This window comes from Lepisma saccharinum, chromosome 13 (assembly GCF_977018435.1).
Source record: "Lepisma saccharinum chromosome 13, izLepSacc3.1, whole genome shotgun sequence".
Lineage (NCBI taxonomy): Eukaryota > Metazoa > Arthropoda > Insecta > Zygentoma > Lepismatidae > Lepisma > Lepisma saccharinum.
Window position 1 is genome coordinate 15,125,727 of NC_139241.1, and position 16,967 is coordinate 15,142,693.

General features: G+C 35.2%; 9 non-coding genes across 9 annotated transcripts; all 9 read right to left on the minus strand.

The window, feature by feature from the left end:
* Window positions 1-1,286: 1,286 nt before the first annotated feature.
* On the minus strand, window positions 1,287-1,404 carry LOC145997714 (U5 spliceosomal RNA). The gene has a single exon (XR_014443110.1). It is a non-coding gene; the product is annotated as a U5 spliceosomal RNA (small nuclear RNA).
* A 1,564-nt stretch (window positions 1,405-2,968) lies between these two features.
* Window positions 2,969-3,086, minus strand: LOC145997819 (U5 spliceosomal RNA). The gene has a single exon (XR_014443209.1). It is a non-coding gene; the product is annotated as a U5 spliceosomal RNA (small nuclear RNA).
* Window positions 3,087-4,652: 1,566 nt separating this feature from the next.
* Window positions 4,653-4,766, minus strand: LOC145997708 (U5 spliceosomal RNA). Its single transcript, XR_014443104.1, has one exon. It is a non-coding gene; the product is annotated as a U5 spliceosomal RNA (small nuclear RNA).
* Window positions 4,767-7,732: 2,966 nt separating this feature from the next.
* On the minus strand, window positions 7,733-7,850 carry LOC145997607 (U5 spliceosomal RNA). Its single transcript, XR_014443007.1, has one exon. It is a non-coding gene; the product is annotated as a U5 spliceosomal RNA (small nuclear RNA).
* A 1,568-nt stretch (window positions 7,851-9,418) lies between these two features.
* LOC145997804 (U5 spliceosomal RNA) lies at window positions 9,419-9,536 on the minus strand. The gene has a single exon (XR_014443195.1). It is a non-coding gene; the product is annotated as a U5 spliceosomal RNA (small nuclear RNA).
* A 1,564-nt stretch (window positions 9,537-11,100) lies between these two features.
* LOC145997834 (U5 spliceosomal RNA) lies at window positions 11,101-11,218 on the minus strand. The gene has a single exon (XR_014443223.1). It is a non-coding gene; the product is annotated as a U5 spliceosomal RNA (small nuclear RNA).
* Window positions 11,219-12,786: 1,568 nt separating this feature from the next.
* LOC145997805 (U5 spliceosomal RNA) lies at window positions 12,787-12,904 on the minus strand. The gene has a single exon (XR_014443196.1). It is a non-coding gene; the product is annotated as a U5 spliceosomal RNA (small nuclear RNA).
* A 1,564-nt stretch (window positions 12,905-14,468) lies between these two features.
* Window positions 14,469-14,586, minus strand: LOC145997835 (U5 spliceosomal RNA). Its single transcript, XR_014443224.1, has one exon. It is a non-coding gene; the product is annotated as a U5 spliceosomal RNA (small nuclear RNA).
* A 1,566-nt stretch (window positions 14,587-16,152) lies between these two features.
* Window positions 16,153-16,266, minus strand: LOC145997709 (U5 spliceosomal RNA). Its single transcript, XR_014443105.1, has one exon. It is a non-coding gene; the product is annotated as a U5 spliceosomal RNA (small nuclear RNA).
* Between the last annotated feature and the right edge of the window lie 701 nt (window positions 16,267-16,967).

Consider the following 16,967-nt stretch of genomic DNA (forward strand, 5'->3'; position numbering starts at 1 on the left):
ACACATTCCATTTCACGAAGAATTTTCAGTTTACCTGTTCTCATATGCAACACGATTACACTTTCGGGTTTCTCCCACAGGCATGCTTAATAATGTTTCGTAAAGAAACCACACCGAAGCAGGAAAGAAAATTACCGCAGTTATTTCGGTTATGACGGGTCACTTTCATGTCATGCGATTCTTGCACGTATATATGTAGTGATGGAATCTCGAAATTTACTATAGATTGGGCAATAGCCATGAATATAAAACAAGATAGTTCCGTGGAAATTACTTAACGTAATAATTCTCGGCATCAAAGCAAGTTACATTTCGACAATTGTAAATTGGAGAGAAAGAAATAAGTAAAAGGAATTTTGTGTTCCAAAATTTCCTTTCATACGCTAACGACTTGTTTTTCACAATGTTACTTCCATACAGGGTTGGCAAATTTGTGTTCTTTTGTTTGTTTTAACATGCTTTTAATGTTGATTTGTCGAAAAGGATATATTTTTTTTTTAAAAAATAAAACTTTTAAACAAAATGCCAAGATGACAATTTTTTAAGAATAATGAAAAATAATGTATCTGTAGAATATCCAAGGATTGATTGTGTTCATATTACAAGCAAACGCTTGACTAACTTCTTAAAATTCACATTTATGTTAGTCTTAAATCTCGCCTGTACGCTGTTCGAGAAGCTCCAACTAATCCACAGTTTCCAGGCCCCACTGAGTCCAAGTGGTAGCTTCTGATTAATTATCATCGTGAATGGATCTAAATCTTAAACATCTCCATAAATCATAGCCAAGAATTTTAAACGTGGCCCACGGTATTCATCATTATATGTGTGTTATTTGATGTACATTTTGAACCACTGAGCTGATTCTAATGCACAATAAAGAGAATGATACTCATTTAAAGAAAACGCGTAGTTACAAAACACACAAATAATCACAAACTATCAAACGTCAAGTATGAGAATGTGTTTTAAACAAATCTGAAAAGAAACATGTTTCAAACGCTTTGTTTAAACATTTGAAATAAACAAAGAAATATGTTTTAAACGGAGAAAACATATTGTTTAAAACACTTTGTTTTGATCATGCTAACTCTGTTTCCATACAATCCTCCCTGTGAAGTCATTTCCATGTTCGGCTTCGTTTGTGAAATGACAAGAGCATTTGGAAATTTAGCAGCAAGCGCCCATACAGATCCTCCTGCCTGCAAATTTCAGAAGGTGAGAGATTATTAGGCTGAGCAAGAGCACACATTTGCACCTACAGTTTTCGTTGTGTTTGCTAATCGGGCTCAGTTTGTACCAAGCCTTTATAAAAAATAATATTAGACTCGTTTGTTGTTCCCCTCCACGGAAATCTTTAGTAAAAAGCGAAAGATTTTTGCGTATGAAGGGAAACCAGAGTTGTTTCCAGGCCATCAATTTTTCCTAGCCTATGTTGCAGTTCAATTCACTGCTCATGGGAACGTGTAGGTTCCGTAGGAAATTGCTGTTTTACTTGCTGAAACATAAAACCTCGTTTTGTGTGATTTTCGTTTCTTAAAACGAGAGAATAAGGATATAAATCCGTGCCGATTTCTAATTTGCGTCATGTGCACGGAGCAACGTACACAAATGATAAACCGACAGCAAATTCTGCCATCTCTCGGCCACCGTTTCAACTAGTGGGAACTTGTATTTTGGCAACAAATTCCATTTCACGAAGATTTTTCAGTTTATCTGTTCTCATATGCAACACGATTACACTTTCGGGTTTCTCCCACAGGCATGCTTAATAATGTTTCGTAAAGAAACCAAACCGAAGCAAGAAAGAAAATTACCGCAGTTATTTCGGTTGTGACGGGTCACTTTCATGTCATGCGATTCTTGCACGTATATATGTAGTGATGGAATCTCGAAATTTACTATAGATTGGGAAATAGCCATGAATATAAAACAAGATAGTTCCGTGGAAATTACTTAACGTAATAATTCTCGGCATCAAAGCAAGTTACATTTCGACAATTGTAAATTAGAGAGAAAGAAATAAGTAAAAGGAATTTTGTGTTCCAAAATTTCCTATCGTACGCTAACGACTTCTTTTTCACAATGTTACTTCCATACAGGGTTGGCAAATTTGTGTTCTTTTGTTTGTTTTAACATGCTTTTAATGTTGATTTGTCGAAAAGGATATATTTTTTTTTAAAAAAAATAAAACTTTTAAACAAAATGCCAAGATGACAATTTTTTAAGAATAATGAAAAATAATGTATCTGTAGAACGTCCAAGGATTGATTGTGTTCATATTACAAGCAAACGCTTGACTAACTTCTTAAAATACACATTTATGTTAGTCTTAAATCTCTCCTGTACGCTGTTCGAGAAGCTCGAACTAATACACAGTTTCCAGGCCTCACTGAGTCCAAGTGGTAGCTTCTGATTAATTATCATCGTGAATGGATCTAAATCTTAAACATCTGCATAAATCATAGCCATGAATTTTAAACGTGGCCCACGGTATTCATCACCATATGTGTGTTATTTGATGTACATTTTGAACCACTGAGCAGATTCTAATGCACAATAAAGAGAATGATACACATTTAAAGAAAACGCGTAGTTACAAAACACACAAATAATCACAAACTATCAAACATCAAGTATCAGAATGTGTTTTAAACAAATCTGAAAAGAAACATGTTTCAAACGCTTTGTTTAAACATTTGAAATAAACAAAGAAATATGTTTTAAACGGAGAAAACATATTGTTTAAAACACTTTGTTTTGATCATGCTAACTCTGTTTCCATACAATCCTCCCTGTGAAGTCATTTCCATGTTCGGCTTCGTTGTGAAATGACAAGAGCATTTGGAAATTTAGCAGCAAGCGCCCATACAGATCCTCCTGCCTGCAAATTTCAGAAGGTGAGAGATTATCAAGCTGAGCAAGAGCACACATTTCCACCTACAGTTTTCGTTGTGTTTGCTAATCGGGCTCAGTTTGTACCAAGCCTTTATAAAAAAAAAAATTAGACTCGTTTGTTGTTCCCCTCCACGGAAATCTTTAGTAAAAGGCGAAAGATTTTTGCGTATGACGCGAAACCAGAGTTGTTTCCAGGCCACCAATTTTTCCTAGCCTATGTTGCAGTTCTAATCACTGCTCATGGGAACGTCTAGGTTCCGTAGGAAATTGCTGTTTTACTTGCTGAAACATAAAACCTCGTTTTGTGTGATTTTCGTTTCTTAAAACGAGAGAATAAGGATATAAATCCGTGCCGATTTCTAATTTGCGTCATGTGCACGGAGCAACGTACACAAATGATAAACCGACAGCAAATTCTGCCATCTCTCGGCCACCATTTCAACTATTGGGAACTTGTATTTTGGCAACAAATTCCATTTCACGAAGATTTTTCAGTTTATCTGTTCTCATATGCAACACGATTACACTTTCGGGTTTCTCCCACAGGCATGCTTAATAATGTTTCGTAAAGAAACCAAACCGAAGCAAGAAAGAAAATTACCGCAGTTATTTCGGTTGTGACGGGTCACTTTCATGTCATGCGATTCTTGCACGTATATATGTAGTGATGGAATCTCGAAATTTACTATAGATTGGGAAATAGCCATGAATATAAAACAAGATAGTTCCGTGGAAATTACTTAACGTAATAATTCTCGGCATCAAAGCAAGTTACATTTCGACAATTGTAAATAAGAGAGAAAGAAATAAGTAAAAGGAATTTTGTGTTCCAAAATTTCCTATCGTACGCTAACGACTTCTTTTTCACAATGTTACTTCCATACAGGGTTGGCAAATTTGTGTTCTTTTGTTTGTTTTAACATGCTTTTAATGTTGATTTGTCGAAAAGGATATATTTTTTTTAAAAAAATAAAACTTTTAAACAAAATGCCAAGAAGACAATTTTTTAAGAATAATGAAAAATAATGTATCTGTAGAACATCCAAGGATTGATTGTGTTCATATTACAAGCAAACGCTTGACTAACTTCTTAAAATACACATTTATGTTAGTCTTAAATCTCTCCTGTACGCTGTTCGAGAAGCTCGAACTAATCCACAGTTTCCAGGCCTCACTGAGTCCAAGTGGTAGCTTCTGATTAATTATCATCGTGAATGGATCTAAATCTTAAACATCTGCATAAATCATAGCCATGAATTTTAAACGTGGCCCACGGTATTCATCACCATATGTGTGTTATTTGATGTACATTTTGAACCACTGAGCAGATTCTAATGCACAATAAGGAGAATGATACTCATTTAAAGAAAACGCGTAGTTACAAAACACACAAATAATCACAAACTATCAAACATCAAGTATCAGAATGTGTTTTAAACAAATCTGAAAAGAAACATGTTTCAAACGCTTTGTTTAAACATTTGAAATAAACAAAGAAATATGTTTTAAACGGAGAAAACATATTGTTTAAAACACTTTGTTTTGATCATGCTAACTCTGTTTCCATACAATCCTCCCTGTGAAGTCAATTCCATGTTCGGCTTCGTTGTGAAATGACAAGAGCATTTGGAAATTTAGCAGCAAGCGCCCATACAGATCCTCCTGCCTGCAAATTTCAGAAGGTGAGAGATTATCAAACTGAGCAAGATTACACATTTCCACCTACAGTTTTCGTTGTGTTTGCTAATCGGCCTCAGTTTGTACCAAGCCTTTATAAAAAATAATATTAGACTCGCTTGTTGTTCCCCTCCACGGAAATCTTTAGTAAAAGGCGAAAGATTTTTGCGTATGAAGGGAAACCAGAGTTGTTTCCAGGCCACCAATTTTTCCTAGCCTATGTTGCAGTTCTATTCACTGCTCATGGGAACGTGTAGGTTCCGTAGGAAATTGCTGTTTTACTTGTTGAAACATAAAACCTCGTTTTGTGTGATTTTCGTTTCTTAAACGAGAGAATAAGGATATAAATCCGTGCCGATTTCTAATTTGCGTCATGTGCACGGAGCAACGTACACAAATGATAAACCGACAGCAAATTCTGCCATCTCTCGGCCACCATTTCAACTAGTGGGAACTTGTACTTTGGCAACAAATTCCATTTCACGAAAAATTTTCAGTTTATCTGTTCTCATATGCAACAGGATTACACTTTCGGGTTTCTCCCACATACATGCTTAATGATGTTTCGTAAAGAAACCAAACCGAAGCAAGAAAGAAAATTACCGCAGTTATTTTGGTTGTGAAGGGTCACTTTCATGTCATGCGATTCTTGCACGTATAGATGTAGTGATGGAATCTCGAAATTTACTATAGATTGGGCAATAGCCATGAATATAAAACAAGATAGTTCCGTGGAAATTACTTAACGTAATAATTCTCGGCATCAAAGCAAGTTACATTTCGACAATTGTAAATTAGAGAGAAAGAAATAAGTAAAAGGAATTTTGTGTTCCAAAATTTCCTATCATACGCTAACGACTTCTTTTTCACAATGTTACTTCCATACAGGGTTGGAAAATTTGTGTTCTTTTGTTTGTTTTAACATGCTTTTAATGTTGATTTGTCGAAAAGGATATTTTTTTTTTTAAAAAACAAAACTTTTAAACAAAATGCCAAGATGACATTTTTTTAAGAATAATGAAAAATAATGTATCTGTAGAACATCCAAGGATTGATTGTGTTCATATTACAAGCAAACGCTTGACTAACTTCTTAAAATACACATTTATGTTAGTCTTAAATCTCTCCTGTACGCTGTTCGAGAAACTCGAACTAATCCACAGTTTCCAGGCCTCACTGAGTCCAAGTGGTAGCTTCTGATTAATTATCATCGTGAATGGATCTAAATCTTAAACATCTGCATAAATCATAGCCAAGAATTTTAAACGTGGCCCACGGTATTCATCACCATATGTGTGTTATTTGATGTACATTTTGAACCACTGAGATGCATCTAATGCACAATAAAGAGAATGATACTCATTTAAAGAAAACGCGTAGTTAAAAAACACACAAATAATCACAAACTATCAAACGTCAAGTATCAAAATTTGTTTTAAACAAATCTGAAAAGAAACATGTTTCAAACGCTTTGTTTAAACATTTGAAATAAACAAAGAAATATGTTTTAAACGGAGAAAACATATTGTTTAAAACACTTTGTTTTGATCATGCTAACTCTGTTTCCATACAATCCTCCCTGTGAAGTCATTTCCATGTTCGGCTTCGTTTGTGAAATGACAAGAGCATTTGGAAATTTAGCAGCAAGCGCTAACGTGTAGGTTCCGTTGGAAATTGCTGTTTTACTTGCTGAAACATAAAACCTCGTTTTGTGTGATTTTCGTTTCTTAAAACGAGAGAATAAGGATATAAATCCGTGCCGATTTCTAATTTGCGTCATGTGCACGGACCAACGTACACAAATGATAAACCGACAGCAAATTCTGCCATCTCTCGGCCACCATTTCAACTAGTGGGAATTTGTACTTTGGCAACAAATTCCATTTCACGAAGAATTTTCAGTTTACCTGTTCTCATATGCAACACGATTACACTTTCGGGTTTCTCCCACAGGCATGCTTAATAATGTTTCGTAAAGAAACCAAACCGAAGCAAGAAAGAAAATTACCGCAGTTATTTCGGTTGTGAAGGGTCACTTTCATGTCATGCGATTCTTGCACGTATAGATGTAGTGATGGAATCTCGAAATTTACTATAGATTGGGAAATAGCCATGAATATAAAACAAGATAGTTCCGTGGAAATTACTTAACGTAATAATTCTCGGCATCAAAGCAAGTTACATTTCGACAATTGTAAATTAGAGAGAAAGAAATAAGTAAAAGGAATTTTGTGTTCCAAAATTTCCTATCATACGCTAACGACTTCCTTTTCACAATGTTACTTCCATACAGGGTTGGCAAATTTGTGTTCTTTTGTTTGTTTTAACATGCTTTTAATGTTGATTTGTCGAAAAGGATATATTTTTTTTAAAAAAATAAAACTTTTAAACAAAATGCCAAGATGACATTTTTTTAAGAATAATGAAAAATAATGTATCTGTAGAACATCCAAGGATTGATTGTGTTCATATTACAAGCAAACGCTTGACTAACTTCTTAAAATACACATTTATGTTAGTCTTAAATCTCGCCTGTACGCTGTTCGAGAAGCTCCAACTAATCCACAGTTTCCAGGCCCCACTGAGTCCAAGTGGTAGCTTCTGATTAATTATCATCGTGAATGGATCTAAATCTTAAACATCTGCATAAGTCATAGCCATGAATTTTGAACGTGGCCCACGGTATTCATCACCATATGTGTGTTATTTGATGTACATTTTGAACCACTGAGCAGATTCTAATGCACAATAAAGAGAATGACACACATTTAAAGAACACGCGTAGTTACAAAACACACAAATAATCACAAACTATCAAACGTCAAGTATCAGAATGTGTTTTAAACAAATCTGAAAAGAAACATGTTTCAAACGCTTTGTTTAAACATTTGAAATAAACAAAGAAATATGTTTTAAACGGAGAAAACATATTGTTTAAATCACTTTGTTTTGATCATGCTAACTCTGTTTCCATACAATCCTCCCTGTGAAGTCATTTCCATGTTCGGCTTCGTTGTGAAATGACAAGAGCATTTGGAAATTTAGCAGGAAGCGCCCATACAGATCCTCCTGCCTGCAAATTTCAGAAGGTGAGAGATTATCAAGCTGAGCAAGAGCACACATTTCCACCTACAGTTTTCGTTGTGTTTGCTAATCGGGCTCAGTTTGTACCAAGCCTTTATAAAAAATAATAATAGACTCGTTTGTTGTTCCCCTCCACGGAAATCTTTAGTAAAAGGCGAAAGATTTTTGCGTATGAAGGGAAACCAGAGTTGTTTCCAGGCCACCAATTTTTCCTAGCCTATGTTGCAGTTCAATTCACTGCTCATGGGAACGTGTAGGTTCCGTAGGAAATCGCTGTTTTACTTGTTGAAATATAAAACCTCGTTTTGTGTGATATTCGTTTCTTAAAACGAGAAAATAAGGATATAAATCCGTGCCGATTTCTAAAATGCGTCATGTGCACGGACCAACGTACACAAATGATAAACCGACAGCAAATTCTGCCATCTCTCGGCCACCATTTCAACTAGTGGGAACTTGTACTTTGGCAACACATTCCATTTCACGAGGAATTTTCAGTTTACCTGTTCTCATATGCAACACGATTACACTTTCGGGTTTCTCCCACAGGCATGCTTAATAATGTTTCGTAAAGAAACCACACCGAAGCAAGAAAGAAAATTACCGCAGTTATTTCGGTTATGACGGGTCACTTTCATGTCATGCGATTCTTGCACGTATATATGTAGTGATGGAATCTCGAAATTTACTATAGATTGGGTAAAATAGCCATGAATATAAAACAAGATAGTTCCGTGGAAATTACTTAACGTAATAATTCTCGGCATCAAAGCAAGTTACATTTCGACAATTGTAAATTGGAGAGAAAGAAATAAGTAAAAGGAATTTTGTGTTCCAAAATTTCCTATCATACGCTAACGACTCCTTTTTCACAATGTTACTTCCATACAGGGTTGGCAAATTTGTGTTCTTTTGTTTGTTTTAACATGCTTTTAATGTTGATTTGTCGAAAAGGATATATTTTTTTTTTAAAAAAAATAAAACTTTTAAACAAAATGCCAAGATGACATTTTTTTAAGAATAATGAAAAATAATGTATCTGTAGAATATCCAAGGATTAATTGTGTTCATATTACAAGCAAACGCTTGACTAACTTCTTAAAATACACATTTATGTTAGTCTTAAATCTCGCCTGTACGCTGTTCGAGAAGCTCCAACTAATCCACAGTTTCCAGGCCCCACTGAGTCCAAGTGGTAGCTTCTGATTAATTATCATCGTGAATGGATCTAAATCTTAAACATCTCCATAAATCATAGCCAAGAATTTTAAACGTGGCCCACGGTATTCATCATTATATGTGTGTTATTTGATGTACATTTTGAACCACTGAGCTGATTCTAATGCACAATAAAGAGAATGATACTCATTTAAAGAAAACGCGTAGTTACAAAACACACAAATAATCACAAACTATCAAACGTCAAGTATGAGAATGTGTTTTAAACAAATCTGAAAAGAAACATGTTTCAAACGCTTTGTTTAAACATTTGAAATAAACAAAGAAATATGTTTTAAACGGAGAAAACATATTGTTTAAAACACTTTGTTTTGATCATGCTAACTCTGTTTCCATACAATCCTCCCTGTGAAGTCATTTCCATGTTCGGCTTCGTTTGTGAAATGACAAGAGCATTTGGAAATTTAGCAGCAAGCGCCCATACAGATCCTCCTGCCTGGAAATTTCAGAAGGTGAGTGATTATTAGGCTGAGCAAGAGCACACATTTCCACCTACAGTTTTCGTTGTGTTTGCTAATCGGGCTCAGTTTGTACCAAGCCTTTATAAAAAATAATATTAGACTCGTTTGTTGTTCCCCTCCACAGAAATCTTTAGTAAAAGGCGAAAGATTTTTGCGTATGAAGGGAAACCAGTGTTGTTTCCAGGCCACCAATTTTTCCTAGCCTATGTTGCAGTTCAATTCACTGCTCATGGGAACGTGTAGGTTCCGTAGGAAATTGCTGTTTTACTTGCTGAAACATAAAACCTCGTTTTGTGTGATTTTCGATTCTTAAAACGAGAGAATAAGGATATAAATCCGTGCCGATTTCTAATTTGCGTCATGTGCACGGAGCAACGTACACAAATGATAAACCGACAGCAAATTCTGCCATCTCTCGGCCACCGTTTCAACTAGTGGGAACTTGTATTTTGGCAACAAATTCCATTTCACGAAGATTTTTCAGTTTATCTGTTCTCATATGCAACACGATTACACTTTCGGGTTTCTCCCACAGGCATGCTTAATAATGTTTCGTAAAGAAACCAAACCGAAGCAAGAAAGAAAATTACCGCAGTTATTTCGGTTGTGACGGGTCACTTTCATGTCATGCGATTCTTGCACGTATATATGTAGTGATGGAATCTCGAAATTTACTATAGATTGGGAAATAGCCATGAATATAAAACAAGATAGTTCCGTGGAAATTACTTAACGTAATAATTCTCGGCATCAAAGCAAGTTACATTTCGACAATTGTAAATTAGAGAGAAAGAAATAAGTAAAAGGAATTTTGTGTTCCAAAATTTCCTATCGTACGCTAACGACTTCTTTTTCACAATGTTACTTCCATACAGGGTTGGCAAATTTGTGTTCTTTTGTTTGTTTTAACATGCTTTTAATGTTGATTTGTCGAAAAGGATATATTTTTTTTAAAAAAAATAAAACTTTTAAACAAAATGCCAAGATGACAATTTTTTAAGAATAATGAAAAATAATGTATCTGTAGAACGTCCAAGGATTGATTGTGTTCATATTACAAGCAAACGCTTGACTAACTTCTTAAAATACACATTTATGTTAGTCTTAAATCTCTCCTGTACGCTGTTCGAGAAGCTCGAACTAATACACAGTTTCCAGGCCTCACTGAGTCCAAGTGGTAGCTTCTGATTAATTATCATCGTGAATGGATCTAAATCTTAAACATCTGCATAAATCATAGCCATGAATTTTAAACGTGGCCCACGGTATTCATCACCATATGTGTGTTATTTGATGTACATTTTGAACCACTGAGCTGATTCTAATGCACAATAAAGAGAATGATACTCATTTAAAGAAAACGCGTAGTTACAAAACACACAAATAATCACAAACTATCAAACGTCAAGTATCAAAATTTGTTTTAAACAAATCTGAAAAGAAACATGTTTCAAACGCTTTGTTTAAACATTTGAAATAAACAAAGAAATATGTTTTAAACGGAGAAAACATATTGTTTAAAACACTTTGTTTTGATCATGCTAACTCTGTTTCCATACAATCCTCCCTGTGAAGTCATTTCCATGTTCGGCTTCGTTTGTGAAATTACAAGAGCATTTGGAAATTTAGCAGCAAGCGCCCATACAGATCCTCCTGCCTGCAAATTTCAGAAGGTGAGAGATTATCAAGCTGAGCAAGAGCACACATTTCCACCTACAGTTTTCGTTGTGTTTGCTAATCGGGCTCAGTTTGTACCAAGCCTTTATAAAAAAAAAAATTAGACTCGTTTGTTGTTCCCCTCCACGGAAATCTTTAGTAAAAGGCGAAAGATTTTTGCGTATGAAGCTAAACCAGAGTTGTTTCCAGGCCACCAATTTTTCCTAGCCTATGTTGCAGTTCAATTCACTGCTCATGGGAACGTGTAGGTTCCGTAGGAAATTGCTGTTTTACTTGTTGAAATATAAAACCTCGTTTTGTGTGATATTCGTTTCTTAAAACGAGAAAATAAGGATATAAATCCGTGCCGATTTCTAAAATGCGTCATGTGCACGGACCAACGTACACAAATGATAAACCGACAGCAAATTCTGCCATCTCTCGGCCACCATTTCAACTAGTGGGAACTTGTACTTTGGCAACACATTCCATTTCACGAGGAATTTTCAGTTTACCTGTTCTCATATGCAACACGATTACACTTTCGGGTTTCTCCCACAGGCATGCTTAATAATGTTTCGTAAAGAAACCACACCGAAGCAAGAAAGAAAATTACCGCAGTTATTTCGGTTATGACGGGTCACTTTCATGTCATGCGATTCTTGCACGTATATATGTAGTGATGGAATCTCGAAATTTACTATAGATTGGGTAAAATAGCCATGAATATAAAACAAGATAGTTCCGTGGAAATTACTTAACGTAATAATTCTCGGCATCAAAGCAAGTTACATTTCGACAATTGTAAATTGGAGAGAAAGAAATAAGTAAAAGGAATTTTGTGTTCCAAAATTTCCTATCATACGCTAACGACTCCTTTTTCACAATGTTACTTCCATACAGGGTTGGCAAATTTGTGTTCTTTTGTTTGTTTTAACATGCTTTTAATGTTGATTTGTCGAAAAGGATATATTTTTTTTTTAAAAAAAATAAAACTTTTAAACAAAATGCCAAGATGACATTTTTTTAAGAATAATGAAAAATAATGTATCTGTAGAATATCCAAGGATTAATTGTGTTCATATTACAAGCAAACGCTTGACTAACTTCTTAAAATACACATTTATGTTAGTCTTAAATCTCGCCTGTACGCTGTTCGAGAAGCTCCAACTAATCCACAGTTTCCAGGCCCCACTGAGTCCAAGTGGTAGCTTCTGATTAATTATCATCGTGAATGGATCTAAATCTTAAACATCTCCATAAATCATAGCCAAGAATTTTAAACGTGGCCCACGGTATTCATCATTATATGTGTGTTATTTGATGTACATTTTGAACCACTGAGCTGATTCTAATGCACAATAAAGAGAATGATACTCATTTAAAGAAAACGCGTAGTTACAAAACACACAAATAATCACAAACTATCAAACGTCAAGTATGAGAATGTGTTTTAAACAAATCTGAAAAGAAACATGTTTCAAACGCTTTGTTTAAACATTTGAAATAAACAAAGAAATATGTTTTAAACGGAGAAAACATATTGTTTAAAACACTTTGTTTTGATCATGCTAACTCTGTTTCCATACAATCCTCCCTGTGAAGTCATTTCCATGTTCGGCTTCGTTTGTGAAATGACAAGAGCATTTGGAAATTTAGCAGCAAGCGCCCATACAGATCCTCCTGCCTGGAAATTTCAGAAGGTGAGAGATTATTAGGCTGAGCAAGAGCACACATTTCCACCTACAGTTTTCGTTGTGTTTGCTAATCGGGCTCAGTTTGTACCAAGCCTTTATAAAAAATAATATTAGACTCGTTTGTTGTTCCCCTCCACAGAAATCTTTAGTAAAAGGCGAAAGATTTTTGCGTATGAAGGGAAACCAGTGTTGTTTCCAGGCCACCAATTTTTCCTAGCCTATGTTGCAGTTCAATTCACTGCTCATGGGAACGTGTAGGTTCCGTAGGAAATTGCTGTTTTACTTGCTGAAACATAAAACCTCGTTTTGTGTGATTTTCGATTCTTAAAACGAGAGAATAAGGATATAAATCCGTGCCGATTTCTAATTTGCGTCATGTGCACGGAGCAACGTACACAAATGATAAACCGACAGCAAATTCTGCCATCTCTCGGCCACCGTTTCAACTAGTGGGAACTTGTATTTTGGCAACAAATTCCATTTCACGAAGATTTTTCAGTTTATCTGTTCTCATATGCAACACGATTACACTTTCGGGTTTCTCCCACAGGCATGCTTAATAATGTTTCGTAAAGAAACCAAACCGAAGCAAGAAAGAAAATTACCGCAGTTATTTCGGTTGTGACGGGTCACTTTCATGTCATGCGATTCTTGCACGTATATATGTAGTGATGGAATCTCGAAATTTACTATAGATTGGGAAATTGCCATGAATATAAAACAAGATAGTTCCGTGGAAATTACTTAACGTAATAATTCTCGGCATCAAAGCAAGTTACATTTCGACAATTGTAAATTAGAGAGAAAGAAATAAGTAAAAGGAATTTTGTGTTCCAAAATTTCCTATCGTACGCTAACGACTTCTTTTTCACAATGTTACTTCCATACAGGGTTGGCAAATTTGTGTTCTTTTGTTTGTTTTAACATGCTTTTAATGTTGATTTGTCGAAAAGGATATATTTTTTTTAAAAAAAATAAAACTTTTAAACAAAATGCCAAGATGACAATTTTTTAAGAATAATGAAAAATAATGTATCTGTAGAACGTCCAAGGATTGATTGTGTTCATATTACAAGCAAACGCTTGACTAACTTCTTAAAATACACATTTATGTTAGTCTTAAATCTCTCCTGTACGCTGTTCGAGAAGCTCGAACTAATACACAGTTTCCAGGCCTCACTGAGTCCAAGTGGTAGCTTCTGATTAATTATCATCGTGAATGGATCTAAATCTTAAACATCTGCATAAATCATAGCCATGAATTTTAAACGTGGCCCACGGTATTCATCACCATATGTGTGTTATTTGATGTACATTTTGAACCACTGAGCTGATTCTAATGCACAATAAAGAGAATGATACTCATTTAAAGAAAACGCGTAGTTACAAAACACACAAATAATCACAAACTATCAAACGTCAAGTATCAAAATTTGTTTTAAACAAATCTGAAAAGAAACATGTTTCAAACGCTTTGTTTAAACATTTGAAATAAACAAAGAAATATGTTTTAAACGGAGAAAACATATTGTTTAAAACACTTTGTTTTGATCATGCTAACTCTGTTTCCATACAATCCTCCCTGTGAAGTCATTTCCATGTTCGGCTTCGTTTGTGAAATTACAAGAGCATTTGGAAATTTAGCAGCAAGCGCCCATACAGATCCTCCTGCCTGCAAATTTCAGAAGGTGAGAGATTATCAAGCTGAGCAAGAGCACACATTTCCACCTACAGTTTTCGTTGTGTTTGCTAATCGGGCTCAGTTTGTACCAAGCCTTTATAAAAAAAAAAATTAGACTCGTTTGTTGTTCCCCTCCACGGAAATCTTTAGTAAAAGGCGAAAGATTTTTGCGTATGAAGCTAAACCAGAGTTGTTTCCAGGCCACCAATTTTTCCTAGCCTATGTTGCAGTTCTAATCACTGCTCATGGGAACGTGTAGGTTCCGTAGGAAATTGCTGTTTTACTTGCTGAAACATAAAACCTCGTTTTGTGTGATTTTCGTTTCTTAAAACGAGAGAATAAGGATATAAATCCGTGCCGATTTCTAATTTGCGTCATGTGCACGGAGCAACGTACACAAATGATAAACCGACAGCAAATTCTGCCATCTCTCGGCCACCATTTCAACTATTGGGAACTTGTATTTTGGCAACAAATTCCATTTCACGAAGATTTTTCAGTTTATCTGTTCTCATATGCAACACGATTACACTTTCGGGTTTCTCCCACAGGCATGCTTAATAATGTTTCGTAAAGAAACCAAACCGAAGCAAGAAAGAAAATTACCGCAGTTATTTCGGTTGTGACGGGTCACTTTCATGTCATGCGATTCTTGCACGTATATATGTAGTGATGGAATCTCGAAATTTACTATAGATTGGGAAATAGCCATGAATATAAAACAAGATAGTTCCGTGGAAATTACTTAACGTAATAATTCTCGGCATCAAAGCAAGTTACATTTCGACAATTGTAAATAAGAGAGAAAGAAATAAGTAAAAGGAATTTTGTGTTCCAAAATTTCCTATCGTACGCTAACGACTTCTTTTTCACAATGTTACTTCCATACAGGGTTGGCAAATTTGTGTTCTTTTGTTTGTTTTAACATGCTTTTAATGTTGATCTGTCGAAAAGGATATATTTTTTTTAAAAAAATAAAACTTTTAAACAAAATGCCAAGAAGACAATTTTTTAAGAATAATGAAAAATAATGTATCTGTAGAACATCCAAGAATTGATTGTGTTCATATTACAAGCAAACGCTTGACTAACTTCTTAAAATACACATTTATGTTAGTCTTAAATCTCTCCTGTACGCTGTTCGAGAAGCTCGAACTAATCCACAGTTTCCAGGCCTCACTGAGTCCAAGTGGTAGCTTCTGATTAATTATCATCGTGAATGGATCTAAATCTTAAACATCTGCATAAATCATAGCCATGAAGTTTAAACGTGGCCCACGGTATTCATCACCATATGTGTGTTATTTGATGTACATTTTGAACCACTGAGCAGATTCTAATGCACAATAAGGAGAATGATACTCATTTAAAGAAAACGCGTAGTTACAAAACACACAAATAATCACAAACTATCAAACATCAAGTATCAGAATGTGTTTTAAACAAATCTGAAAAGAAACATGTTTCAAACGCTTTGTTTAAACATTTGAAATAAACAAAGAAATATGTTTTAAACGGAGAAAACATATTGTTTAAAACACTTTGTTTTGATCATGCTAACTCTGTTTCCATACAATCCTCCCTGTGAAGTCATTTCCATGTTCGGCTTCGTTGTGAAATGACAAGAGCATTTGGAAATTTAGCAGCAAGCGCCCATACAGATCCTCCTGCCTGCAAATTTCAGAAGGTGAGAGATTATCAAGCTGAGCAAGAGCACACATTTCCACCTACAGTTTTCGTTGTGTTTGCTAATCGGCCTCAGTTTGTACCAAGCCTTTATAAAAAATAATATTAGACTCGCTTGTTGTTCCCCTCCACGGAAATCTTTAGTAAAAGGCGAAAGATTTTTGCGTATGAAGGGAAACCAGAGTTGTTTCCAGGCCACCAATTTTTCCTAGCCTATGTTGCAGTTCTATTCACTGCTCATGGGAACGTGTAGGTTCCGTAGGAAATTGCTGTTTTACTTGTTGAAACATAAAACCTCGTTTTGTGTGATATTTGTTTCTTAAAACGAGAGAATAAGGATATAAATCCGTGCCGATTTCTAATTTGCGTCATGTGCACGGAGCAACGTACACAAATGATAAACCGACAGCAAATTCTGCCATCTCTCGGCCACCATTTCAACTAGTGGGAACTTGTACTTTGGCAAAAAATTCCATTTCACGAAAAATTTTCAGTTTATCTGTTCTCATATGCAACAGGATTACACTTTCGGGTTTCTCCCACATACATGCTTAATGATGTTTCGTAAAGAAACCAAACCGAAGCAAGAAAGAAAATTACCGCAGTTATTTTGGTTGTGAAGGGTCACTTTCATGTCATGCGATTCTTGCACGTATAGATGTAGTGATGGAATCTCGAAATTTACTATAGATTGGGCAATAGCCATGAATATAAAACAAGATAGTTCCGTGGAAATTACTTAACGTAATAATTCTCGGCATCAAAGCAAGTTACATTTCGACAATTGTAAATTAGAGAGAAAGAAATAAGTAAAAGGAATTTTGTGTTCCAAAATTTCCTATCATACGCTAACGACTTCTTTTTCACAATGTTACTTCCATACAGGGT